Source organism: Crassostrea angulata, chromosome 10 (genome assembly GCF_025612915.1).
Source record: "Crassostrea angulata isolate pt1a10 chromosome 10, ASM2561291v2, whole genome shotgun sequence".
Classification (NCBI taxonomy): domain Eukaryota; kingdom Metazoa; phylum Mollusca; class Bivalvia; order Ostreida; family Ostreidae; genus Magallana; species Magallana angulata.
The window spans coordinates 48403826-48428400 of NC_069120.1; the positions used below are offsets into that span (position 1 = coordinate 48403826).

General features: G+C 32.9%; 2 long non-coding RNA genes across 4 annotated transcripts; one reads left to right on the plus strand and one right to left on the minus strand.

The window, feature by feature from the left end:
• The first annotated feature begins 1725 nt into the window (after window positions 1-1725).
• Window positions 1726-4439, plus strand: LOC128168339 (uncharacterized). Its single transcript, XR_008241324.1, has 5 exons — window positions 1726-1869; window positions 2340-2446; window positions 3716-3808; window positions 3974-4002; window positions 4126-4439. It is a non-coding gene; the product is annotated as an uncharacterized LOC128168339 (long non-coding RNA).
• A 590-nt stretch (window positions 4440-5029) lies between these two features.
• LOC128167063 (uncharacterized) lies at window positions 5030-21586 on the minus strand. Of its 3 annotated transcripts, none has more exons than XR_008241212.1 (4): window positions 21478-21586; window positions 6539-6668; window positions 5835-5916; window positions 5030-5627 (listed from the first exon to the last, which is right to left on the minus strand). It is a non-coding gene; the product is annotated as an uncharacterized LOC128167063 (long non-coding RNA). The 3 variants fall into 3 exon arrangements; XR_008241211.1 differs by lacking the exon at window positions 21478-21586 and adding an exon at window positions 6953-7133; XR_008241210.1 differs by lacking the exon at window positions 21478-21586 and adding an exon at window positions 6796-6915.
• Window positions 21587-24575: the final 2989 nt, after the last annotated feature.

Genomic DNA, 24575 nt, shown 5'->3' on the forward strand with positions numbered 1-24575 from the left:
CCTTCTGCAAATAGCTCTAGCTATTTAGAGGTACTCCAATTTACAGAAATGTATAAAAAAGGGGGATTTTATCGTAAATAGATAGCTGTGAATTTCTGTTTTTGATTTATATATATGGTGCTTTTATTGTTTATGTTTCTTTAACTCTTTTGCGATTATTTTAGTTTTAGAAATGCTTTCCATTTGTGACAGATGCTTAAAAATCTAGTCTTTACATCCTTCCCCGGTGAATTGAATTATATATATTGGATTTAAATGACATATTTTACAACATACATAATATACAAATGGTTTAGAAACAAGTTCGAACAACTTATGATTCGTCTCATTAATTGCAAATAAATGTAAATATACACAGTACATGCACAGCTCATGGGTATTCTACAGTTAAATAATTAAGTATAAGATCAAAGACCTAATCTTCTACTTATTTGTATATACGTCTGATCATCAGAAAAATACAGTTTTTTTAAATTTGGTAAATAAAACAGTATCTGATTCAACCCAAAGTAGAAGGTGTGGTCAAACACGTTTGACCATAGTAAAATATCCATAAAAATCTAAGACATGAAATTTGTTTTTACAAATGAAGAAAAGGTGATAAAAGTCTTGAAGCATGCTACAAGCACATAATGAAGAATCCCTTGAGGCTTGTATAGTCTGTAATATTCCGCGATGCACATTATTGGAGTTTTTCCAAGAGATCACTATCAGATAAGCTACGTCCATCCCAAATAACAGAGGCATTTTCTAAAACCGGCCTTAAGAAAGTATTATTCATTTCTAAAAGTGTTTTTTCCTAAAGTAAATTTATTTTTAGAAATCGTAGATTTTTAAATAAGACCTACTTGTTATTTTGTTATATATTGAGACCATCCAAATCACATGAAATAATCATAAATGCCTGTGTACTGGCATACTCGAACTGCAAATATTGAACAAGTAAAATATAAGGGGATCAATGTTCTTATTGTTTGTAAAAAATACAGCTTTGGTTTTAGAAGGATTAAACCCTAACGACTATTTTTTACCTTACCTAGTAAGCAAAAATACAAAAGTATGATATATAATTAACGTGTTATATTTCATCTCTTGCTCTTAGTTCTCTGAAGACGATACGAAATTTCACTTCACGCCCTAAGTGCCGACACACCGGACGACACTTAAAAAAATGTTTATGTATGATTTGTCATCTGTTTCCTCATCATCAATTTTCTAACTAGTAAAATAACATTGATATTTTTATACTAATAATCAGTTGATCCCCTGGATTGGGATTTTATCAGGAATAATGACTTAAAGCATAAACAAATGATTATGATTTTCAATATAATTTGAACAGTGCGGTTTTATATCATAAAAGAGGATAATCCTTTTTTAACACATTTAATTATCAAAATAAATTGATGAACATCTCTTTTCTCTTCAGATACATCATCACCAGACTTCTTTCACAAAATCCTGAATTTTTAACCCCAAAGTCTACCTATAAGAAATATGATTAATTAATGATAACAAAGGGCATTAAGGGGGTGTGTGGTAGAATTATATATAAGGATAGAGGAGCAATAGCCATTTAAAGTACAAGAAGCAATTTGTTCTAATATACATCCAACATTATTTACATACACTCCTTGCCATTCTCAGAAAGAAAATTTGCAATTATGTATCAAATTGTACAATAAAAGTGTCAAGCGTTCGTACCAAGTGCATGTTGGAGTTCCTTATTCTGTAGACGATTGAGAATATTAGACATCTATGTCGGATGTGTTCCTACTGTGTTCAAACATAGTACTTCTCCTTGTTGGTATAAAATTACAACTGTCGCCGAAATTATTACTCTCAGTCTTGGAATTCTCCAGCAGTAAGGTAGGAATACATAAAATACTCTATAAGCGCGAACAATATTTGGCATATATATTGACATTTCTTAAAGATCCGCTAAATTAATAAGTTTTCACTAACATTTAATTATTCTAATTAATTTTTTTTTTAGAAAAATGAAATAATCAGATATATTATATATAAAAAACAAAGACTTAAAAGTTCTTAAGTATTCTGATTTTTCTAATTTTAACAATATGGAGTTGTTGGTTTCAAATCCTACAAAAATTAATTGAAATATATCAAACATTATTAGCAAACTTAGATACTCTTTTAAAGAATGACAAAATGTATTGTAATGTGTGAAGTATCCGTTCAAAAATTAATGCACATGCATTATATAGAGTACTAGTATAAGAAAGACCCAAACATAACAGATCGTGCTATGTCAATTTTTAATGTATATATTACACAGAATCAAACAAGGCACTGTTCAATGTTCTTACTTTCCATAGATGTTCCGGAATAAACAGATTGCGTTGACTCTTGCCCTGGGTGTTTTCTTCTCCTTTCTCGTTCTCGAAGTAACAACTTTTAATCTTGAAAGAGTTTACTTCAGAAGGTAACGTTTTTTTCATCTTGATACATGTAGTATACTGGTAATTAATAATCAAATAATACGCTTTCCTGTCCAATGTGATGCTTTATAGCATAAAGTTAGTTAGTTATATCCTTCTCCGAGCAATAAGGCACACAAGATCAGTGTTTATCCCCGGTTTCTCGGTGCTAGGCGAATGAAAGTCATTGACTATCCTTTGATGGGACACCAGTCCATTGCAGGTTAACTTTAAGCACAAGCTGGTACCCAATTTCAGCTGAGTGGACAGAGGCAATGTAAATAATGTGCCTTTAACAAGTGCACAACACACAACCTCAAGTGACCACAGCGGGGTTTGCATGAGCGATCTTTCGCTAACTGGTCTAAACCCATAACCACTGAGCCATGTGCTTTGATGTCTTACCAAATGTAAATGAACACGACTTCTTTTAATTCTGTTAAAATATTGGAAAAATCCGCGTTATTTCTATAAGCTCTGCCTCCCACTTGCTGATTGATGTTGAAATGAATTCGTTTTTATTAAAAAAAAAAAAGAATATAATGAATTTTTCAATATTTTCAGTAAATGTATAAAAGGTTAGGAAAATAAAGGTAAAGATGAATTAGGAAGTCTTTTGACAGATCTAGAAGTCCTAAATATGGACAATGATTTTATTTTAATTTTGCAAATAGCTGATACAATGCTATTGCGTCATACAATTGTCAGTGAGATTGTATATATTGTTAAACACCAAATAATTACAATCATCATTTAAAACGTCTTAACCTTTACTTCTTTTTCTTTTTTAAGATTTGATAAAAACAAATTGGTTTGTTTTCTACTTACTTTCATATTAGAATTACCGTGGAATCATTGTTGTTCGTTGAGGACGAATTTTTGTGACTTTCGTGGTTAACCCTCTCCCACGAATTTACATCCTCACGAACGTACACAGAAGCATTTGTTAAATATTCATTAAAATTGTCCCAATTACACTAACAACGTAATAACGACTTTTACGTCTATTACGTTTTCATGAAGAAATATATATAATTAGTCTCATTTACGCTTAAAAATATTTCATTTATATCTTATCTTTTTACCTTCATAAACCAAACTAACCACCTACTACTGATATTGAGGGATGCATAAACATGTGCCTATAAAATTTACATTTGATTTATTAATGTTATTTAAAATTTGTAAGTATAGATAAAAAAAACAAAAAAATATTTTTAAAATACTAAAAGTTTTCACTGATAAAATTGTAGATAAAAATTAAACAATTGCAGGAATGCAAGAAATATCATGGCAGACCTCCTTATGATGGACTATTTAGCCTCAAGAAACGACAAAGTTGGCCATGGACTGAACATTTCACGATAGTAAGAGAATGGTTATTGTTTACTGTCTTAGTTAAAGATGAAAAACTGCAAAAAACAGAAATATGTTAATATTTAAAAATAATCTAATTGTTTTTAAAATGTATTTGATTTTGTTAGTTTATATGCAATTAGGAATCTAACATGCGTCTTTTCATTCTATTTTAGCGGGAGATAGTGCATAATCTAAAATGTTTGTAAGTTTACTTTTTCTGAATACGAAATTGAAAACGCATAATATTAGAATATTCAAGTAATATAGTGATGTAATATGATTCTGGGAACTAGATTCTTCTAATGCTAACTTTCTTCATTTGTAGGTTTTCTGGACGTTTTGAACATGAGAATAGTTAAACTGCAATCTAAACTACTTGATTTTTATGTATTTTATATCATGAAAAAAAGCAATTATTTGACAACATTTATCTTTTAGATAAACATTTAATTACTGATTCATGTCCTGAAAATGCCATTAAATTGGTGTGATACATTGTGTCCAAAAAATAAAAAGGTGCATTATCTTTCTCTGATATTATACATCAATTAATCAACAATTGATATTTCTATTCATATAAAATCTACTGAAACAATTTACATAAGTTGAAAATTCATATCGAAATTAAATAAAATTAGTCTATAGCAGTTACATACACTATCTTAAGTTGATATTTCATATTTGTTACAATTGTTTTTGAAGTTTTTGTACCCCCCCCCCTTCCCCCCCAAAATTTCAATAAATATGGCATGTTTTCCGCTAAGAAACAGAAATCAATACAATTTTTAGAGATATCTTGATTTGGTTTAATGATTAAAATCCCTCAAGAGATAAAGATCTTACATGTTAAAATTTCGGATCCATTTTAAATTAAATTCTTACTCTATCTGACGTAAAATAATCTGATTTGCGTTAATTCTTGATCGATGTAAACGATATTATATAAAGAAAATTTTTTAAAAATGATATGTACAATCTTTAATTTTATACCAACAAGTAATCCTTCTCATTATTTGAAAAAATTAATTTGAAAGTTAGAAATCCTTTCTCAAAAACAATTATTAGAATGGTGTTGACAAACACTTTTGGCAGTCTTTCATTTGTATCCGGTATAATTATCTTTATAAACAATGAAATGCTTCATTTGAATATGAAGACAGCTAGCATTGCAGAAAAAAACATTGCCCGTGTTAGCAAATTGTTTTTTTGAATAATGAACAGTCAACAGTATGACTAGCTACAATGATTTAAATCTGTAATACTGGTGCATGTAATTTTTTTTGTTTAAAAAGGTCCAAAAACCCAGTTAATCTTTTATCGTGAAACTGAACAACCCCTCTAATAGAATCAATGAAGGGTAAACAAAAATTTATTGCATTTCTAATAAAAACAATGGCATTTACAATATGACAACAGTCTTGGATTCACATCTTCAAGATTTTACATCAACAATAAAAATTCGGTATTGAACCTCAAGTAAGCATTCAGGTGTGAGAGGGTTTTTTTTTAATGCCTCAAAACTATTTTTATCAAGTGTAACGTATTGTGTCTAACTATAAAAATTCATTTGCGGTAAATAAATCAAAATGTACAAAACTCTGCCCATTCCCCGAAAAAATAATCAAATGTAACCGTACCTTTGAAGATATTCTTAACGTTATAAACAACATAAACTTATTCTCAATACAATAAGAAAGATCATTAAATGTGAGCTGTTGTTGTGGCAAACGCAACGGGATTCTCAATGCATCAGTCACAATCTACGCATTTTGTTGATGCCAGATAGGTTCCTCAGATGAAAGATGGAAATGCAATGGAATAGCTCGTCTGTAAAATAAGGTAAACAGAATCAAGTTATAAATCACATGTGTTTTGTTGTTATCTTTACCTGTATTGAAATATACTTCAATTGACATTTGAACTTTAAAGTGTATTGTAAACAACTGTAGTGTTAAACAATTCGTCTCTAACAGAAATTGAACAAATGCAGAACGCAAATGTGAAATTTTTGCAGTTAAACAATAACAAGCTTACCTTTTAATGACACGGCGTAAAATTAACAACATTGTTCCTTCTTGAAATTCTTCAAAATCGTCCAAAGGCGGCCATATACCCGCTAGTGTTAGTTTGTAAAACAAAATGAACAAAATATAAACAGAGAAATTAGGCAATTATTTCTTACTGGACAAGACAATTAAGTCTAAAATGTTCTCTTTGTATTGAAATACAAAATATATGCTATTTCTAATAAAAAAGAATCGTAGTTTAAGGATCACTTCGTTGCGTATGGTTTTAAAACAACTTTGAATTATATCAACTATGCAAATTGCATTCTCTTTTCTAGTGCAAAAATGGTGTCAAGTGTTTAAATTATTGTTCAAGGTTCCTGAACACTCCGTGACTTTTACCGTTTTTGACAATGTGTCATAACATTTCGATTTAAACTAATTGTTTATATTTTCCAATATATTTATCTAATTTTATATTGAAGCTGATATGGTATCACTTTTCTAATCCAAAGTTCCTGAGTTCGAATATTTCCGGGGCTTTTATTTTCTTAAATGGCAATAATTTGTTGAAAAATTGCAATGCTTTCTAAAAATGTCCGAATCATACTTAAAAAATCATTACTTTTTAAAATACAATTCTGGGTCAGTAAACGTATGAAACATTTTACATAAAATTGTTGATCCTAATTTTGAGTAACACACATCAACATGTTTAAACTTTAAACAAACCTTCTGGGTATGTTTCTCCGAAATCATCATCAGTTACAGCAGGCGAACTTTTAAGGTTACAAAAGAATATCAGAAAAATAACTAATAATTTCGTCTTCCTTGAAATCATTTGGTTTTGCAACTATTTTATCTGGAATATAAAAAACAAGGTACTCATTTAGTATTTTTACATGAAACAAATATCAAGCTAAAACGTATTAAAATTGTTATTACTTGTAAACACCGAACTACATAAAAAATGGTACAACAAAACTTACCGACCAAATGCATTAAATGATGCTTTAGCCCATAAATCCAGTACAAATGAACAATTTTCAACTTTCCTACACATTTAGTTTCTCTCTCTCTTCTGTCTTTAGAAGAAAATGTAATGAACAGTGATGTTAGTGAAATGCACAAACTCTATATACTCACCTGCCTTTGAAGTCGTGTGGGCAAACATCTATCTAACACCCAATCCAATGCCTTTCTTGTTATGCAATAAGGTGAAGATTAATTAATTCTTGCCAACAATTGTGGGATTGAATAGAGATGGTTTTGCACCTAGCTGACTTTCGGTGATTTTCACTAATGCTTTGAACATTTCAATTAGTTTCACATTTACAAGTCAATGTTAGTATATATTCACTGATATTCTCATCTTCTCCAACACAATGTGTATTCCATTTAGTGAGATTGCATAACAAATGCTAGGTATCTGTTAAAATGTAATTTATTACTTTATATGTCATAAAACAAACAATGGAAAATGCAAACAATCATGAAAATATAACATAACTCATACATGTACTAATTTAATTAGACCGCTAAAGGTGGGGGTCTTCATTTTCCCTCATCAAAATACATCAAATAAAAAAGGATATATTTATTTTCTAATAAACTGTGCCCCAGGATGGGAGGAGGTGGAAGAACCAAAATTAACGTCTGTTCTTAAGATATATCAAGTCAATAATGCTTGCGCGCCAATATGTATATGTATCTTCTTCATGAAAGCCTGAAGACTCATAAATCAATTGACAGTACACTCCCCCTCTCTCCACTAAGCTTGAACAGAAAATGAAAGATTACTAAAAAAATATTCTGATCCACAGTATGCAGAAACTTAATTTATATCATAAACAATGTTTTAGTATGCACTTTTTCGTTTAAGCAAGATACCGGTATGCATTTTTTCTATAGATGACTTTCAACATTTCAACTGGCGTACGCGTGGTGAAAATATTGTTTATCAATTACCTCCTGGTATTTTGTTAATTTATGATACCTTTTGATAGAAGTTGCATTATTTTTTTGACATATCTTTAAACATTTCTTGAAATAAATTTGAAAGTAGGGATACTGAAGATAATATCTTAAAATCTTTAAAACACTGACGAGAACTGAGTATTTATTAAGATATGCCATGCAGAGAATTTACGAAAAGTTTGTCAACAGGTTAGTCAATACCTGCTTTTTAAATACTGTAGACGCTTGCAATTATTTAAAGAGTTGTTGAACATGATGTACTTCTTACTGAAAGATGTTGTAAGTATTTTGTATGAACAATTGATCAGTTGAGTTGGTTGAACTTGTATCACTTTATGAGGACATTAACTAGAAGCTAGCCATCACTACATTTTTCTGAATTCGATAAAGCGCCGAAGTGAGAGAACATAAGGTAGAAATAAATGATGAGGTAATTTATATTTTATAACCTTAATAAGTGTTATTCAAACATATTTTTTTTCTGCTAATCGTCATTTCCATCGGCAACCTATAGCTAAAAGAGTCAAAAAGTTCTGCACGAAATTTAAGAAAGCCGGAAGTGTTCGTGATATGTAACAGTGACCTGAGTCTCGTCTCTCAACCAGAAATCAAGATCGCTACATCATGATTTGATCGATGGGTCAAAGTCAGCCACTTCAATGGCATGAAAAACGAATGCTATCCATGGCCGTGCAATATCATTCCAAGCACTCCACAACAGCCTTAAAGAGGTACATTTATTCACTATCGTCAGCGTCGAAACCCACAGGTTTTCTATCCGTTAGTGTAACATTAGTGTAACGGATAGAAAACCCGTAGGTTCCGAAGATTGTACAATAGTCTGTCCTTAGATATCTATGCAACGCATTTTATTAAATCATTTTATTGGGAGTTGATTTTAATCAACTATCCTATGCAGTTACTCCGACAAACCGAAAGTGAAATAGTGTTTGGACCTCAGCACAAATCATTGCTGCTGACAACACTTAGTTCTTGAAAATAATTGATAAATTCGATGTAATGTATGCTAAAGCATTGTTTTTCAAGGAAACTTATCTATAAATACCTTGAAAATAGTCAGATTTTAAATAGTATGAACAATTTAAATATTTTTTGTAGTCGTATGTATTCCTACGCCAGAGTTCAATATAGTCTCGTTCAACTCGACGCTCGGCTGTCTCCGTAAATCCTTGTGGGAGATTTACGGTGTCAGCCGAGCGTTTGGTTGAACGAGACTAGAGTTCAATATTGCTTGGATCCATACAATTTTCGAGAAATTTTTCTGTTACTGATACATAGTTTGATTGAATTAATTTTATCTTTAAATATTATTTAACATGATTTATATGGAGGTTTCTCGACATTCTTGTCGAAAAAGTTCAAAAATTCATATTATAAAAATGTGCGTAATTCAAATTAGAAACTACATGTACTTGTCATGAAAAATAACATATCATTGATTTTAAAATAAATAAACCTCGACAAAATTAACTCCCGTCAGTTCTTCAGTACTTTGATTCTATATTATATCTACCATGATTTGATAAATAATTTATTTGTAGATTGCTACCCATATTTACAAATACACAACTTTGTTTTTTACAAGCATTTTCAGAGTATGTAACCAAAACATATCCCCACCTTATTCAAGAGCTGTTGTTTTCTTTCCAAAATAGATCTAGAATTCGTGGAATGTCTAAGACCAATCAATTTTAGCAGTATAAATATCATCTGCTGATGAGAATCTAATGTTTCACTATCGGATTAGAACACGACTGTTTATGATATTTTTTCCCCCACCTCGACTTCAATCGGATTACTGCTCGTGCTTAACACTAAACAGAACATAAATAAAATAAATAATTCAAATATATAATCATAAATTGAAACGAAAAACGAACTTAATATGTGATAATTACTGTGTTAGACAGAATGATACAGACAGGTCTCTGATCAATCCCAGTCTTCTCTTCTCCCACCTTGATTTTACTTGAACACTGATCAAGTTCACAATTGAAATTGATATGAAGTTTACCATTATGAAGCTACACAGCAAATTTAAAATGAATCCATCAAACCATAACTAAACAAGAGGCCCAGGGGCCACATCGCTCACCTGAGCAACAATTGCCTTAATTCTGATCAAATTAGCATTACAGTATCAAAATATCTTGACAACTAAGTACAGTAGATCTTGCTAAAAAAATTGAAAATCTGCAAATTTTTATCCACCTCTTTTTTTTTGGTAAATACCAAGCCCCTTTTGTTGTACCTGTAAGAAGATTTTTCTCTATCCTATATACCCCTACCCCCCATTTCGTGGCCCCACTTTTCTCTAGGGAATCATGGTTTCATCAAACTTAAATCTGCATAACCTGTGCTTTCACACATAGTACTGAGTTTTGTACTGAAAACTTTCCCAGAATATTTTTTAAGATTTTCTCTATATATTCCTATGTAAAAATTCAAACCGCCATCATGGCCCCGCCCTACCACTAGGGACTGTGATTTTGAAAACTTGAATTTACACTACCCAAGGATGCCTGTACACAACTTTAAGCTTTTCTGGCCAAATAGTCTTTAAAAAGAAGATTTTTAAAGATTTTCTCAATATATTCCTATGTAAAAATTCATCCCCCATTGTGGCCTCACCCTACCCCTGGACTATTATTTAAACAAACTTGAATCTATGTGATCTGGGGATGCTTCCACTCAAATTTGGGCTTTCCTGGCCTAATAGTTTTGAGAAGAAGATTTTTAAAGATTTTCTCTATTTATAAAAATTCATCCCCCATTGTGGTCCCGCCCTACCCCCAGGGACCATGATTTGAACAAACTTAAATCTACATTATCTGAAGATGGTTACACACCAATTTGAACTTTCTTGGCCAAATAGTTATTAAAAGAATTATTTTAAAGATTTTTTTTATATATTCCTGTTTAAAATTTATCGCCCAATTGTGGCCCCACCCTACCCCGAGGGACCATGATTTGAACAAAATTGAATCTACACTATCTGAGGATGCTGCCATTTTAATTTTAGCTTTTCTGGCCTAATAGTTTTTTAAAAGAAGATTTTTAAAGATTTTCTCTATATATTCCTATGTTAAACTTGATCCCCCTCTTGTGGCCCCCCTACCCCCGGGGACCATGATTTGAACAAACTTGAATCTACACTACCTGAGGATGCCTCCACACAAGTTTAAGCTTTTCAGGCCGATTAGTTTTTGAGAAGAAGATTTTTGAAAAATACCAACAAATTTTCAATAATTATCAATTAAAGATTTTCTCTATATATTCCTATGTTAAACTTGATCCCCCAATTGTGGCCCCACCCTACCCACAGGGACTATGATTTGAACAAACTTGAATCTACACTACCTGAGGATGCTTCCACTCAAATTTGAGCTTTCCTGGCCTAATAGTTTTAGAGAAGAAGATTTTTAAAGATTTTCTCTATATATTTCCTATTTAAACTTGATCCCCCAATTGTGGCCCCACCCTACCCACAGAGACTATGATTTGAACAAACTTGAATCTACACTATCTGAGGATGCTTCAATTTTAATTTGAGCTTTCCTGGCCTAATAGTTTTTGAGAAGAAGATTTTTAAAGATTTTCTCTATATATTCCTATGTAAAACTTGATCCCCCAATTGTGGCCCCACCCTAACCATAGAGACTATGATTTGAACAAACTTGAATCTACACTATCTGAGGATGCTTCCATTTTAATTTTAGCTTTTCTGGCCTAATAGTTTTTTAAAAGATGATTTTTAAAGATTTTCTCTATATGTTCCTATGTAAAACTTGATCCCCTAATTGTGGCCCCACCCTACCCATAGAGACTATGATTTGAACAAACTTGAATCTACACTATCTGAGGATGCTTCCACTCAAATTTGAGCTTTCCTGGCCTAATAGTTTTTGAAAAGAAGATTTTTAAAGATTTTCTCTATATATTCCTATGTAAAACTTGATCCCCTAATTGTGGCCCCACCCTACCCCTGGGGACTATGATTTGAACAAACTTGAATCTACACGATCTGAGGATGCTTCCATTTTAATATGAGCTTTCCTGGTCTAATAGTTTTTGAAAAGAAGATTTTTAAAGATTTTCTCTATATATTCCTATGTAAAACTTGATCCCCCAATTGTGGCCCCGCCCTACCTTCGGGGACTATGATTTGAACAAACTTGAATCTACACTATCTGAGGATGCTGCCATTTTAATTTTAGCTTTTCTGGCCTAATAGTTTTTGAGAAGAAGATTTTTAAAGATTTTCTCTATATATTCCTTTGTAAAACATGATCCCCCAATTGTGGCCCCACCCTACCCCCGGGGACCATGATTTGAACAAACTTGAATCTACACTATCTGAGGTGCTACCATTTTAATTTTAGCTTTTCTGGTCTATTAGTTTTTTAAAAGAAGATTTTTGAAAGATTTTCTCTATATATTCCTATGTTAAACTTGATCCCCCTCTTGTGGCCCCTCCCTACCCCTGGGGACCATGATTTGAACAAACTTGAATCTTCACTACCTGAGGATGCCTCCACACAAGTTTAAGCTTTTCAGGCCGATTAGTTTTTGAGAAGAAGATTTTTGAAAAATACCAACAAATTTTCAATAATTATCAATTAAAGATTTTCTCTATATATTCCTATGTTAAACTTGATCCCCCAATTGTGGCCCCACCCTACCCACAGGGACTATGATTTGAACAAACTTGAATCTACACTATCTGAGGATGCTTCCACTCAAATTTGAGCTTTCCTGGCCTAATAGTTTTAGAGAAGAAGATTTTTAAAGATTTTCTCTATATATTTCCTATTTAAACTTGATCCCCCAATTGTGGCCCCACCCTACCCACAGAGACTATGATTTGAACAAACTTGAATCTACACTATCTGAGGATGCTTCCAATCAAATTTGAGCTTTCCTGACCTAATAGTTTTTTAAAAGAAGATTTTTGAAAGATTATCTCTATATATTCCTATGTTAAACTTGATCCCCTAATTGTGGCCCCACCCTACTCCCAGGGACTATGATTTGAACAAACTTGAATCTACACTATCTGAGGATGCTTCCATTTTAATTTTAGCTTTTCTGGCCTAATAGTTTTTGAGAAGAAGATTTTTAAAGATTTTCTCTATATATTCCTATGTAAAACTTGATCCCCCAATTGTGGCCCCACCCTAACCATAGAGACTATGATTTGAACAAACTTGAATCTACACTATCTGAGGATGCTTCCATTTTAATTTTAGCTTTTCTGGCCTAATAGTTTTTTAAAAGATGATTTTTAAAGATTTTCTCTATATGTTCCTATGTAAAACTTGATCCCCTAATTGTGGCCCCACCCTACCCATAGAGACTATGATTTGAACAAACTTGAATCTACACTATCTGAGGATGCTTCCACTCAAATTTGAGCTTTCCTGGCCTAATAGTTTTTGAAAAGAAGATTTTTAAAGATTTTCTCTATATATTCCTATGTAAAACTTGATCCCCTAATTGTGGCCCCACCCTACCCCTGGGGACTATGATTTGAACAAACTTGAATCTACACGATCTGAGGATGCTTCCATTTTAATATGAGCTTTCCTGGTCTAATAGTTTTTGAAAAGAAGATTTTTAAAGATTTTCTCTATATATTCCTATGTAAAACTTGATCCCCCAATTGTGGCCCCGCCCTACCTTCGGGGACTATGATTTGAACAAACTTGAATCTACACTATCTGAGGATGCTGCCATTTTAATTTTAGCTTTTCTGGCCTAATAGTTTTTGAGAAGAAGATTTTTAAAGATTTTCTCTATATATTCCTTTGTAAAACTTGATCCCCCAATTGTGGCCCCACCCTACCCCCGGGGACCATGATTTGAACAAACTTGAATCTACACTATCTGAGGTGCTACCATTTTAATTTTAGCTTTTCTGGTCTATTAGTTTTTTAAAAGAAGATTTTTGAAAGATTTTCTCTATATATTCCTATGTTAAACTTGATCCCCCTCTTGTGGCCCCTCCCTACCCCTGGGGACCATGATTTGAACAAACTTGAATCTTCACTACCTGAGGATGCCTCCACACAAGTTTAAGCTTTTCAGGCCGATTAGTTTTTGAGAAGAAGATTTTTGAAAAAATACCAACAAATTTTCAATAATTATCAATTAAAGATTTTCTCTATATATTCCTATGTTAAACTTGATCCCCCAATTGTGGCCCCACCCTACCCACAGGGACTATGATTTGAACAAACTTGAATCTACACTATCTGAGGATGCTTCCACTCAAATTTGAGCTTTCCTGGCCTAATAGTTTTAGAGAAGAAGATTTTTAAAGATTTTCTCTATATATTTCCTATTTAAACTTGATCCCCCAATTGTGGCCCCACCCTACCCACAGAGACTATGATTTGAACAAACTTGAATCTACACTATCTGAGGATGCTTCCAATCAAATTTGAGCTTTCCTGACCTAATAGTTTTTTAAAAGAAGATTTTTGAAAGATTATCTCTATATATTCCTATGTTAAACTTGATCCCCTAATTGTGGCCCCACCCTACCCCCAGGGACTATGATTTGAACAAACTTGAATCTACACTATCTGAGGATGCTTCAATTTTAATTTGAGCTTTCCTCGCCTAATAGTTTTTGAGAAGAAGATTTTTAAAGATTTTCTCTATATATTCCTATGTAAAACTTGATCCCCCAATTGTGGCCCCACCCTAACCATAGAGACTATGATTTGAACAAACTTGAATCTACACTATCTGAGGATGCTTCCATTTTAATTTTAGCTTTTCTGGCCTAATAGTTTTTTAAAAGATGATTTTTAAAGATTTTCTCTATATGTTCCTATGTAAAACTTGATCCCCTAATTGTGGCCCCACCCTACCCATAGAGACTATGATTTGAACAAACTTGAATCTACACTATCTGAGGATGCTTCCATTTTAATTTGAGCTTTCCTGGCCTAATAGTTTTTGAAAAGAAGATTTTTAAAGATTTTCTCTATATATTCCTATGTAAAACTTGATCCCCTAATTGTGGCCCCACCCTACCCCTGGGGACTATGATTTGAACAAACTTGAATCTACACTATCTGAGGATGCTTCCATTTTAATATGAGCTTTCATGGTCTAATAGTTTTTGAAAAGAAGATTTTTAAAGATTTTCTCTATATATTCCTATGTAAAACTTGATCCCCCAATTGTGGCCCCGCCCTACCTTCGGGGACTATGATTTGAACAAACTTGAATCTACACTATCTGAGGATGCTTCCATTTTAATTTAGCTTTTCTGGCCTAATGGTTTTTGAGAAGAAGATTTTTAAAGATTTTCTCTATATATTCCTTTGTAAGACTTGATCCCCCAATTGTGGCCCCCACCCTACCCCCGGGGACCATGATTTGAACAAACTTGAATCTACACTATCTGAGGTGCTACCATTTTAATTTTAGCTTTTCTGGTCTATTAGTTTTTTAAAAGAAGATTTTTGAAAGATTTTCTCTATATATTCCTATGTTAAACTTGATCCCCCTCTTGTGGCCCCTCCCTACCCCTGGGGACCATGATTTGAACAAACTTGAATCTTCACTACCTGAGGATGCCTCCACACAAGTTTAAGCTTTTCAGGCCGATTAGTTTTTGAGAAGAAGATTTTTGAAAAATACCAACAAATTTTCAATAATTATCAATTAAAGATTTTCTCTATATATTCCTATGTTAAACTTGATCCCCCAATTGTGGCCCCACCCTACCCACAGGGACTATGATTTGAACAAACTTGAATCTACACTATCTGAGGATGCTTCCATTTTAATTTTAGCTTTTCTGGCCTAATAGTTTTTGAGAAGAAGATTTTTAAAGATTTTCTCTATATATTCCTATGTAAAACTTGATCCCCCAATTGTGGCCCCACCCTAACCATAGAGACTATGATTTGAACAAACTTGAATCTACACTATCTGAGGATGCTTCCATTTTAATTTTAGCTTTTCTGGCCTAATAGTTTTTTAAAAGATGATTTTTAAAGATTTTCTCTATATGTTCCTATGTAAAACTTGATCCCCTAATTGTGGCCCCACCCTACCCATAGAGACTATGATTTGAACAAACTTGAATCTACACTATCTGAGGATGCTTCCACTCAAATTTGAGCTTTCCTGGCCTAATAGTTTTTGAAAAGAAGATTTTTAAAGATTTTCTCTATATATTCCTATGTAAAACTTGATCCCCTAATTGTGGCCCCACCCTACCCCTGGGGACTATGATTTGAACAAACTTGAATCTACACTATCTGAGGATGCTTCCATTTTAATATGAGCTTTCCTGGTCTAATAGTTTTTGAAAAGAAGATTTTTAAAGATTTTCTCTATATATTCCTATGTAAAACTTGATCCCCCAATTGTGGCCCCGCCCTACCTTCGGGGACTATGATTTGAACAAACTTGAATCTACACTATCTGAGGATGCTGCCATTTTAATTTTAGCTTTTCTGGCCTAATAGTTTTTGAGAAGAAGATATTTAAAGATTTTCTCTATATATTCCTTTGTAAAACTTGATCCCCCAATTGTGGCCCCACCCTACCCCCGGGGACCATGATTTGAACAAACTTGAATCTACACTATCTGAGGTGCTACCATTTTAATTTTAGCTTTTCTGGTCTATTAGTTTTTTAAAAGAAGATTTTTGAAAGATTTTCTCTATATATTCCTATGTTAAACTTGATCCCCCTCTTGTGGCCCCTCCCTACCCCTGGGGACCATGATTTGAACAAACTTGAATCTTCACTACCTGAGGATGCCTCCACACAAGTTTAAGCTTTTCAGGCCGATTAGTTTTTGAGAAGAAGATTTTTGAAAAAATACCAACAAATTTTCAATAATTATCAATTAAAGATTTTCTCTATATATTCCTATGTTAAACTTGATCCCCCAATTGTGGCCCCACCCTACCCACAAGGACTATGATTTGAACAAACTTGAATCTACACTATCTGAGGATGCTTCCACTCAAATTTGAGCTTTCCTGGCCTAATAGTTTTAGAGAAGAAGATTTTTAAAGATTTTCTCTATATATTTCCTATTTAAACTTGATCCCCCAATTGTGGCCCCACCCTACCCACAGAGACTATGATTTGAACAAACTTGAATCTACACTATCTGAGGATGCTTCCAATCAAATTTGAGCTTTCCTGACCTAATAGTTTTTTAAAAGAAGATTTTTGAAAGATTATCTCTATATATTCCTATGTTAAACTTGATCCCCTAATTGTGGCCCCACCCTACCCCCAGGGACTATGATTTGAACAAACTTGAATCTACACTATCTGAGGATGCTTCAATTTTAATTTGAGCTTTCCTCGCCTAATAGTTTTTGAGAAGAAGATTTTTAAAGATTTTCTCTATATATTCCTATGTAAAACTTGATCCCCCAATTGTGGCCCCACCCTAACCATAGAGACTATGATTTGAACAAACTTGAATCTACACTATCTGAGGATGCTTCCATTTTAATTTTAGCTTTTCTGGCCTAATAGTTTTTTAAAAGATGATTTTTAAAGATTTTCTCTATATGTTCCTATGTAAAACTTGATCCCCTAATTGTGGCCCCACCCTACCCATAGAGACTATGATTTGAACAAACTTGAATCTACACTATCTGAGGATGATTCCATTTTAATTTGAGCTTTCCTGGCCTAATAGTTTTTGAAAAGAAGATTTTTAAAGATTTTCTCTATATATTCCTATGTAAAACTTGATCCCCTAATTGTGGCCCCACCCTACCCCTGGGGACTATGATTTGAACAAACTTGAATCTACACTATCTGAGGATGCTTCCATTTTAATATGAGCTTTCCTGGTCTAATAGTTTTTGAAAAGAAGATTTTTAAAGATTTTCTCTATATATTCCTATGTAAAACTTGATCCCCCAATTGTGGCCCCGCCCTACCTTCGGGGACTATGATTTGAACAAACTTGAATCTACACTATCTGAGGATGCTTCCATTTTAATTTAGCTTTTCTGGCCTAATGGTTTTTGAGAAGAAGATTTTTAAAGATTTTCTCTATATATTCCTATGTAAGACTTGATCCCCCAATTGTGGCCCCCACCCTACCCCCGGGGACCATGATTTGAACAAACTTAATAGTGTTTTAAAAGATGATTTTTAAAGATTTTCTCTATATGTTCCTATGTAAAACTTGATCCCCTAATTGTGGCCCCACCCTACCCATAGAGACTATGATTTGAACAAACTTGAATCTACACTATCTGAGGATGCTTCCATTTTAATTTGAGCTTTCCTGGCCTAATAGTTTTTGAGAAGAAGATTTTTAAAGATTTTCTCTATATATTCCTATGTAAAACTTGATCCCCTAATTGTGGCCCCACCCTACCCCTGGGGACTATGATTTGAACAAACTTGAATCTACACTATCTGAGGATGCTTCCATTTTAATATGAGCTTTCCTGGTCTAATAGTTTTTGAAAAGAAGATTTTTAAAGATTTTCTCTATATATTCCTATGTAAAACTTGATCCCCCAATTGTGGCCCCGCCCTACCTTCGGGGACTATGATTTGAACAAACTTGAATCTACACTATCTGAGGATGCTGCCATTTTAATTTGAGCTTTTCTGGCCTAATAGTTTTTGAGAAGAAGATTTTTAAAGATTTTCTCTATATATTCCTTTGTAAAACTTGATCCCCCAATTGTGGCCCCACCCTACCCCCGGGGACCATGATTTGAACAAACTTGAATCTACACTATCTGAGGTGCTACCATTTTAATTTTAGCTTTTCTGGTCTATTAGTTTTTTAAAAGAAGATTTTTGAAAGATTTTCTCTATATATTCCTATGTTAAACTTGATCCCCCTCTTGTGGCCCCTCCCTACCCCCGGGGACCATGATTTGAACAAACTTGAATCTTCACTACCTGAGGATGCCTCCACACAAGTTTAAGCTTTTCAGGCCGATTAGTTTTTGAGAAGAAGATTTTTGAAAAATACCAACAAATTTTCAATAATTATCAATTAAAGATTTTCTCTATATATTCCTATGTTAAACTTGATCCCCCAATTGTGGCCCCACCCTACCCACAGGGACTATGATTTGAACAAACTTGAATCTACACTATCTGAGGATGCTTCCACTCAAATTTGAGCTTTCCTGGCCTAATAGTTTTAGAGAAGAAGATTTTTAAAGATTTTCTCTATATATTTCCTATTTAAACTTGATCCCCCAATTGTGGCCCCACCCTACCCACAGAGACTATGATTTGAACAAACTTGAATCTACACTATCTGAGGATGCTTCCAATCAAATTTGAGCTTTCCTGACCTAAAAGTTTTTTAAAAGAAGATTTTTGAAAGATTATCTCTATATATTCCTATGTTAAACTTGATCCCCTAATTGTGGCCCCACCCTACCCACAGAGACTATGATTTGAACAAACTTGAATCTACACTACCTGAGGATGCTTCCAATCAAATTTGAGCTTTCCTGACCTAATAGTTTTTTAAAAGAAGATTTTTGAAAGATTATCTCTATATATTCCTATGTTAAACTTGATCCCCTAATTGTGGCCCCACCCTACCCCCAGGGACTATGATTTGAACAAACTTGAATCTACACTATCTGAGGATGCTTCAATTTTAATTTGAGCTTTCCTGGCCTAATAGTTTTTGAGAAGAAGATTTTTAAAGATTTTCTCTATATATTCCTATGTAAAACTTGATCCCCCAATTGTGGCCCCACCCTAACCATAGAGACTATGATTTGAACAAACTTGAATCTACACTATCTGAGGATGCTTCCATTTTAATTTTAGCTTTTCTGGCCTAATAGTTTTTTAAAAGATGATTTTTAAAGATTTTCTCTATATGTTCCTATGTAAAACTTGATCCCCTAATTGTGGCCCCACCCTACCCATAGAGACTATGATTTGAACAAACTTGAATCTACACTATCTGAGGATGCTTCCATTTTAATTTGAGCTTTCCTGGCCTAATAGTTTTTGAAAAGAAGATTTTTAAAGATTTTCTCTATATATTCCTATGTAAAACTTGATCCCCTAATTGTGGCCCCACCCTACCCCTGGGGACTATGATTTGAACAAACTTGAATCTACACGATCTGAGGATGCTTCCATTTTAATATGAGCTTTCCTGGTCTAATAGTTTTTGAAAAGAAGATTTTTAAAGATTTTCTCTATATATTCCTATGTAAAACTTGATCCCCCAATTGTGGCCCCGCCCTACCTTCGGGGACTATGATTTGAACAAACTTGAATCTACACTATCTGAGGATGCTTCCATTTTAATTTTAGCTTTTCTGGCCTAATGGTTTTTGAGAAGAAGATTTTTAAAGATTTTCTCTATATATTCCTATGTAAGACTTGATCCCCCAATTGTGGCCCCACCCTACCCCCGGGGACCATGATTTGAACAAACTTGAATCTACACTATCTGAGGTGCTACCATTTTAATTTTAGCTTTTCTGGTCTATTAGTTTTTTAAAAGAAGATTTTTGAAAGATTTTCTCTATATATTCCTATGTTAAACTTGATCCCCCTCTTGTGGCCCCTCCCTACCCCTGGGGACCATGATTTGAACAAACTTGAATCTTCACTACCTGAGGATGCCTCCACACAAGTTTAAGCTTTTCAGGCCGATTAGTTTTTGAGGAGAAGATTTTTGAAAAATACCAACAAATTTTCAATAATTCTCAATTATCTCCCCTTTAAAGAGGGCGTGGCCCTTCATTTGAACAAACTTGAATCCCCTTCACCTAGTGGTGCTTTGTGCCAAATTTGGTTGAAATCTGCCCAGTGGTTCTTGAGAAGAAGATGAAAATGTGAAAAGTTTACAACGACGACGACAACAACGACGACGACTACGACAACGACAGACAACGGACAAATTGTGATCAGAAAAGCTCACTTGAGCCTTTGGCTCAGGTGAGCTAATAATTATGAAAAGCGGTATCACTGGTAGTGGACCAATTAATAACTTGGGACAATTAAATAAAAAAAAGTTATTTTCTGCCATAAACGCGTTGAAATAAAGCGTAATATATGACATTCAAAAATATGTTACAATAAAATTAAATACATAAAATGAAATAATTTAACTATTTCACCATAGAATTCCTTTGAATTGGTATTGTGATGACAAAGTATCATTAGATTTGCTTCTTAACATTGAGTAAACTGTTCTTTTAGCAATTGTATCAGCTGATATTTATGATTCTGATTCAATGTTTTGTCCATACTAACACCTTTTAAAATTTTGTTTTGAAAATAAGTAAAAAAGGAAATCAGCACACACAAAAGAAAAAAATGGGAAACAGATGTTGCAGGGAAAGAAAAGAAATGTCATATTGTGTGATAATAATTTAAATTTGGTATGATCGTTTTTATCTTCGATATCAACAGTTTTGCCTTCAAGGTAAACACTTTAGTTGTTTTACATTTTACATGTATATGCCAACAAAAATACGTTCTTTTATCCTTGTCAATAAACAAAAATACGTTCTTTTAGCTTTGTCAATAAAAATTTGTTAGTTTAGACCATGCTAGCGGCTAAAAAACATTTACACCAGGTTCGTGTGAAAGAAACGCTTTTCAGTTTTACGTTTCTGATTTGATGAATGTATATCATAATTAAATGTAATCATTTTACAAACCTCAGGACAATTCAATCAAAACAGCAACAGAAATAGATTTATAAAGGTTGAAATGTTCAGGTACCTCTCACTTTTTTCCCTATTGTTATCTGAATATCAGTGATTAAAATGTTTTTGAACGTTAACCTCAGCTAAAAGTACATCTCTCTCTTCCCTGAAGGTGCTCATCAGTACACATTAAGTCCATTTATTTAGCATCCGTAGGTGCTGACCTTTTGACTCGCCAGCAGGTGACAAAAATTACCTTGGACATGTATATACATGTACGTGTACCGAATTATGGCTTTAAAGAAAATAAACAAGAATGAAACCTTTTACTTTTTCGTTGCTGTTTTATCATTATTACCATCTATTTTGCAAAACCTTTCAGCAAATTTTCATGTATCGATGAATTAAACGTAATTTAAATTTATTTATTTAATGCGTAGTTGTCATTAAATTGTGGATAAACGCGAGTGCTTACAGGTAATCAGTTTAAAATGCATATGATTACTTTCCTTCTCATCGTCCACATAATAAGAACGAACAAAAAGGTCAAAGGTGTAGCTTTCATTCACTTATAAACACAGAACAAAATATTTTGTGTATTTGTATTATTATTATGACAATGTGCATTGTCTAAAAGTTACAAGTTTTTAAATTACATATGTTTTAGAAGACGTAAACGAAGGTGAAGCGTGGTCAATCTACAATTGTCTAAGCGTAACCTGAAAATTCCATGGTTCATAAATGTACAAAAACATACCACCTTAACCCCCCCCCCCCCCCAAAAAAAAAATTATCATAAATCTGAATAGTTAAATCATAATTTTGGTGCTAGTTAATTTCCTATTCAAATAAGTAATATTAGTTAGGGTATAACCCTGTAAATAAATCCAAAATTTAGCTGAGATAATCGTTAAAAAGGCGTCCTTATGAAGGTTATGTGATCTGGTGTTGACTTTTTTATTCAAATAAACATATTACTTATTTACGTATAATTACGTTTTCCAATCTTAATCTGTGACAACACAACGAACAAATTTGTTACATAAAGCTCAGTACTTAGCTTTATGGTGCAAGCTGGGTTTAAATAATTATACAAGGTGGAGATAACTTAAAAATGTCAATGATTTACTAGCAAAATTTAATCATACAATTCCTAAAAATTTTACTCAGTATATTAAAAATAAGTATCAAAGAATCATTCTTCGAATATTTGTTGTGATAATCTTTATCGACATCGATGTGATCAAATCCAAATTAAATAAATCTTTTAGTGCTTTCTTATAGACATCCCGTCCAAAACTATAACCTCCCAATATTTAAATTATGATTCCTTATTCTCAGCTTATAAAAAAGAGGTTGTTAATCTGAATTTTTACTTTAATTTGAAAATGCTTTTCAACGAGAAAACATTAAATTTCTTGCATAAAGAAGTAGAATAATATATTATACATTATATATATTATATATACTTTACATCTAGATTATGGTCTACTTAACAGAGTTTAATTCATTAGCTAAACGGAAACTAAAGATAAAGGACTATATGTGGTACGGTCAAATATCTGCCCCCGATTTCAACCAATTTTTAAATAATATCGTATAAAAATAAAGTCTTCACAAATCATTGTATAGAGGATGCCTATAACTTCAATATTGATTTTAGTCATCATTGCTCATTCGCTGTTTATCTATGACGTCACCTAAATGGTCCAATTCCCGCAAATTTGCAAACAAATTTTTGCACTATATTTTGCATTCGGAAGTATAGAGCGCAGGTCTGCTCAAGTGCGATTTTAACGTATGTTTTTCTTCAGATAGTTATACACGTTATACTAAAAAATGGTACTTGAGCAAGCCTGCGCTGGATGTTTCCCAGTCGAAAAACCATCGGAAAACACCCATATTTTGCTGCAAAACACCAATTTATCAAAATAATGCAATCTTCATGACGTCATTCCTACATTATGACGTCACTGTGGTGATAACCTTTTACACCTTTACTTCCAATATGATTTTAACTATCTTTCACTTTAATTGTAAAGCTCTTTCTAAAACTTTGATTTTGGGGGGGGAAAATGCATAAAACCGCACATAGTCCTTTCCTGACTATATGTCAAAACGAAATTGATTTTAGAAACTAATGATTGCCTTTTCTGTCAAACTCTTCTAACATTTAATTACTTGGGTGAGGGAACGCCTTTTTATATTCTGAAATGGTTTTATGTATACTTAATAAATATTTTGAGTATGCAAGTATTTTTTTACTTTTATAAATGCCACTTGTACAGTATTGTCACCCCCAAATGTCTTTTAGCAGAACAAAAAGAAATATGCTTTCAACCTAAATTGTCAAAAACGATATGATTTTCCAGCGTTAAGAAATGTAAAAGGTTATTCCACAAGATCAAAGATTAAGGGACAAATCTAACCTTAATTTTAAAAAAATAGTGTTTCATCGTGCGTAGATAACCTCTTGAGGTTACAATGTCAAAGCTCAAAGGACAACACTTACATGTATCTCATAACATAGAAAACTTTTTTTTATTATAGACATCAACCCTTAGTAATGTACAATGAAATCAAGCTGTATATAATCATGTCGATGAGTGAAATATTGGGTTTTTTTTTTAAATTTTGGTTTCGAGGTTTTTTTTAAATTTTGGTTTCGATGTTACGAGGTCAAAGGTCAAGGATAGAATTACTCTGGGCTTATGAAGATTACTCCCACTTATAATCAAAAGAACCTACAGTTGCATCTAATTGAGATTCGATATCTTGAGATAAGGTTGACATATTTTAGTTTTGCAACATGAAGGGTATACTTCTTTAACAGATATATTTGATTTACATGGGTTAAAAAATAACATAGGAGTTGTGTACTGCTTAAAGGGGAAAAAAGAAGGAACTTTTCTAGAAAGCTAATTTTTTTCTTTATTTCATTCCCTATCCATTTCTTTCGTCTTGAAGCTCGGAGTCCAAAAGACCGGACTTTATAAAGGCAATGAGAATATCAAATACATTATGAATATGTACTTCTTTTGGTATTCTCCACAGCTCTCGGCTATTTTCACATCACCATGCTTTATTGCTCCATTGAATTTGTGTACTTA